The sequence below is a fragment of the Vombatus ursinus genome, unplaced genomic scaffold (genome assembly GCF_900497805.2).
Source record: "Vombatus ursinus unplaced genomic scaffold, bare-nosed wombat genome assembly UNPS02007408.1, whole genome shotgun sequence".
Classification (NCBI taxonomy): domain Eukaryota; kingdom Metazoa; phylum Chordata; class Mammalia; order Diprotodontia; family Vombatidae; genus Vombatus; species Vombatus ursinus.
This window is the reverse complement of record NW_020947186.1, coordinates 1,839,741-1,844,946: the sequence shown is the minus strand read 5'-3', so window position 1 is coordinate 1,844,946 and position 5,206 is coordinate 1,839,741. Positions and strand designations below refer to the sequence as shown.

The window sequence follows — 5,206 nt, the reverse complement described above, 5'->3', positions numbered from 1 at the left end:
TGGGAAAGGAAGGAGGGAGAAGGGGCAGCAGCTACAGCATGGTCCTCACTGGCAATGGCCTTGGGCCCTAGGGCAACCTTTGTCTGGAAGCATCACCCAGGTTCAGCATATCCTGGTCAAGGTAAAGAAGCCGGCCTCCTAATCTGGGTAAGCACGCTCTTCCTAAAGTTTTAGTTTTAACTGTTAATGATGAGATGTTGATTCTCTGTGTAAAGTAACTTGGAAACACATTTGACAAAACTGAAGTCACCTGATTGGTAATGGGTTTGTTTCAAGTTGCAAATTGGTGAACTTTTTGTATCAGTTATGTCAAGCAATTTTTCATAATTTGGTTACCGCTAAAATAATCTGGCTACTGTTGGTTATTGTTTTAATGTGTCAACTTGTCAAAAAGCTTGTTTGGGTTTTGTCTTGTCAAGAATTTGCAAGTATATAGAAATAATCTCTAACAATTGGCTTTTTACACCAGGACAAATTTATGTTTGAGATGTAAATCCTGGAAAAAGTTTTTCCTAAACTGTGATTAGTGAAACTTGCTGTTTGAGGTAAAAGCTCATAGGATTTATTTTGAGGTGTTTGATGGATCATAATAATTCATTGATAATCAATAACCTACCATTTGAGAGGAATGTCACAAGCTACTCAGAGAGAATGTGATACTGGTGGGAAGTCAGCTTCGGGAAAAGCTGAGAGGATAATTGTAGCCTGTCTAAGAATGGGAGTCTCCTGGCTCAGTTTCCTCAATATGATCCTTTGAAAGGGTATGTTACCCACCTGGCTATTCCTGAGTCTGGCTATGAGGTAGATTTGATACTGCTCGGTTGGCTGGGCCCTGCAGTCTTTTCTGTCAGATTTGAGTCTTCCTGACTGCAGGCCATTCACCTACAGTTGGTAGCAAACAGCGGGTACCAGTCAATGTCCTCCCCCATCATTCCCTGAATGCAGCCTGTGCTTGGTTCCAGTCAACCTCCTCTTTGGGACCCCTCAAGGGAGGGACAGCTCTACGCGCCTTGCCAGCAGGAAGCAGTTTCAGAAGCCAAGACCTTCGCCCCTTACCCGAAAAGAATTTGGGTCCCATTTGTTTGAGGGGGGAATGATGGGGTTGGGATCTAGACCCCAGAAAAGTTCCCACTTGGTCAAATCTCTGGTATTTGCCTGAGGCTATAATCCCATCACCTGGCCTTTCATTGTAGCTACACCCAATCTCCCAATTCTGTAAATCTAGCCTGGCCTTCCTTTGTTTTACTTTCCTATGTATGGTCCCCAGCCATTTCCCACCCTTAATCCTAGGTAGGCTCCATTTTCCCTTGGCCATGATGTCCAGTTCCCAGGAGTTCTATTCACCCCAGTTTACTGGCCACTCCTAGGTCCCTCCCACAGTCTTTCTGTATATAAGGTCCATCTTGTCTCCATTAAAATGCTGGGACTCTTATAATCTAGTCACTGCCCAAATTCCTCAAATCTAGCCACTGCTTATATTCTTATAATCTAGCCAATAAGTCAATAGCTTACTAATGTTCAAACTCCTTAAGAGTCTGCCCAATATGATGGATGTTCTAATAAACCTTGTTGTTGACTGGAAAAAAAAAAGAAAGAAAGAAAGAAAGACATCCAATACCTTTTTTTAAACCCTCATTTTTCTCAAATTCTTTGTATCATTTTACATTGTTGACTACCATATGAATTCCTGACCCAGACTACTGTTATGAGTTATGTAAGCCACATGTGCTCATGTCACCTGTCATATGTGTTCACATCACTCCTGGCTCCACTCTAGACTTTATAGACTTTTCCACCTGTTACCTAGCTGCCTTTTTTCCCTGAGTATCTATCTCTTCTTACACACATACACAGACACACACACACACACTCACACTCATTCAGACCATTTTTATGTGTTATTTTACTCTATTAGAAATTAAGCTCCTTGTGGGTAGAGTCTGTATTGTTTTGCTTATATTTGTATTCTCAGCACTTAGCACAGTACATGACATATAATTGCTTAATACATATTTTATCTTTCTATTTAAATGAGTGCTTGTCAATCTATTTTTTATGAATCTTTCTCCTATTCCTACCTACTAAGTATGGATGCCCCCAAGGCATCCTTTTCTCTCTACATCCATTCTCAGTAACTTCATCTGCTCCCATGGTACCTACAATACTTCTCCATTTTCAGCCCTAGTTTCATTCTTTAGCTCTGGTATCACATCACAACTGACTATTCAGCATGTATACTTTAATATCTCATGGGTATCTCAAATTCAATACGTTCATATGTTTAAAACAAAACTCATAATTTTCCAACTCCAATTGATCTATACTCAAAACCTCTGTCTTGTTGTTGTTGTTATTGTTGTTTCTAATAATCATTTTATTTTACTGTTGGAAATTTAGCATCATCCTCAACTCTCTCCTGTCCTTCAAAACACTCCAATAAGCAAATCATTGTGAATTACTAATTATTTTCTCCATATCATATCTCATATCACATCACTCTCCACTCACATAGCCACTATCTCAGGTCAGCTACCCATCAACTTTCACCTAATTGAATATCTATTTTCCAGTCCTTTTTCTCTCCAATACCCTCCATTCAAGTCAATCTGGCCAGCTGGCTTTTCCTGAACTCAACATTTCATCTCTACTTCCATGGCTATGTGCAGGCTTTCCTCCATAGCCAAGGTGTATTTTCTTCTCAGCTCTGTTTTTATGTTTAGACTCTCTGTCTCTGTCTCTCTATATCTCTCCTTCTCTCTGTCTCTGTCTCTCTCTGCCTCTCTGTGTCTCTGTCTCTCTGTTTCTCTCTCTCTCTTTTCTCTATCTGTCCAGTCAATAGAAGATTCAGGAGTTCTGTTCTGAGCAGTCAGCTCTTCTTTGTGGTAAGTGGCAAGGATAAGATACCAGATGATTTTCTGTTTGTTATATTTTCCCTAGTAGATGCATGGTGCTATCTCTTGGAATCTGGTCTAGCTATCAGGTAACTAAATGATTATAAAACAATATGAATAACCTCAATGGCAGGGGGAGTTAGGGGACACAGTGGATATAATGCTGGGCCTGGAGTTAGGAAGACTCCTCTTCCTAAGTTCAAATATGGCCTCATCAGCTATGTGACTCTGGGCAAGTCCTTTAACTCAATTTACCTCAGTTTCCTCATTTGTAAAATAAGCTGGAGTAGAAAATGGCAAACCATTCTAGTATCTGTGATAAGAAAATCCCAAAAGGAGTCACAAAGAGTTGGACGCAGCTGGAAAATGACTAAAAACAGAAAGCCTCAATGGCAGGCCCATCAAAGCATAAAAGGAGAGGGCCTAAAGACTTTGTTAATTTTATGTACATGTTCTAAATTAAATCAAAATTGATAACTTTTGTCTCCTTTTCTTTTCCTTTGCTTTCTGCCCTCTAAACATTTACTCATTTTGTTACTTATATTTAGAATGTGCTTCAACCCATTCCTGCTTGCCTTAATCCTGCACATTCCTTAAGTCCCATTTCAAATACCAAGGATAAGCAAGTAAACCCAGCTCATGGTACTTAGAGGTTGAAGATAATGAGGCATGGATAGCTGATCTTGGAGCTAAAAAAAAAAAAAAGCCAAACAAACAAATAAAAGTATTACCTAGGAATTAGAACCTGCCTAGGTATTGAAATTTACCTAGGTGAGTTTCTCATTCTTTAAAAATTCACAACAGTGATAGCTTAGACGACTGTGGCTTCTATAATTTAAGACAATTGGAGAAAAGCAAATGCTTGTTTCCTCATTAGGAAACAAGAATACTTTCCTGTCATCATCCAGTATCAAAAATATTTCACAGTTTGATTTACTTTTATCTAAAGGTAACATTAATCCCTCCTACACTTAGATGAATTTTTTTGGTATTCAGTAGTTCCAAAAGCAAATATGTCTAAATTTAGATTGAGTCTATGCCAGTGGAGTAGCCATAGTTAGGGGCTAATACAAAATACGTCAGCACACTGGCTGAAGTCCACAGGTTAACAAAAAGAGATTAATACAAAATGTTCGGCAACATCATTCTTAGAAAGTTTGCTACCGTCCTGCATAGAGAGAGACCTGATTGGTTTGTGAGTATTTATCATATTCACTATGAAGAAGCAAACATCAATAGATGTCTTCAAGGTGTTTTCCAATTTTGGCTTTTAGCTTCCTAAAACGTAAAAGATCATCTCGTCCAATTTCAAGCATTTTTTCTTCCCACGATTTAATTTCATTTTCATAACGAATTTTATCATCTTGGGCAAGTTGCTGATATACCTGCTTCCGAGATGACGACAGATTTTTTCCACTCTTCATTTAAAATCTTCATCATTTGCTGTGCTGAAGTCCCTTTTGCTTCCTTAGAGTGTTCAGAAATAAAAATGTTATAACCTGAGCGAGGTTTTTTGGGCTTTCCAAAGATGGTTAATTCTCTTTTTTTCTTTATTAATTCCTTTCTAGCCTTTTTTCGACGATTCTCTTCTTTCAAAATTTTTTCTGATTAGGATCGAGCTGTGATTTATATTTCAAGGCCTCTTCTTTGTATACTTTTAAAGCTGCGTTGGTAGCCTCTTTATATACTTTGTTCTGTGATTCTGGAAGCTCCCTCCAAGCTTCAGCAAGCTTCTCAATTATCACTGTTTTTCAAATCTGGATTTTGTTCTTTAAGTACGGGTCGATGTTCCATTGAAAAACGAACGTAAGAAGACCAAGGTTTCTTTGGAGCATTAGATAAAGTACAGTCTTTCCTAAACCACTCCAATCCACAGATAGAACTGCTCGGCGGGGCGGCTCCAGCAGCCCTCGGGCGGCGGGCCGGCCCAGGACCCTCAGCGCCCCCCAGCTTCCCCGCAGCAGCTCCATGGCTCGGCGCGGTCCCGTCCTCCCTCAGCCCGCAGAGGCGGCGGGGAGTCCCGAGCGGGTTTGTGTTCGCACGTGAAGAGCCTCCGGTCCCCGCCACACGCGGGGCATAGTGGGCCCTATGTAACTTTTATGAAAGTTTCTGTCAACACTGTTAGCATATACGGTAAGTATCAATGAAGACAAAACTATTTCTTATCACAAATACTCTAATGAACTCTTGGTAATGAAACTGTGAAATCATGAGAAATATATACATACATACACACACACACATATATCACATATATATATGTGTGTGTGTGTGTGTGTGTGTGTGTGTATATATATAATATATATATGAATGTA

At 39.7% G+C, this 5,206-nt stretch overlaps 1 pseudogene; it reads right to left on the bottom strand.

Moving 5' to 3' along the window:
* Positions 1 to 4,116: 4,116 nt before the first annotated feature.
* Positions 4,117 to 4,861, bottom strand: LOC114033796 (annotated as a pseudogene).
* Between the last annotated feature and the right edge of the window lie 345 nt (positions 4,862 to 5,206).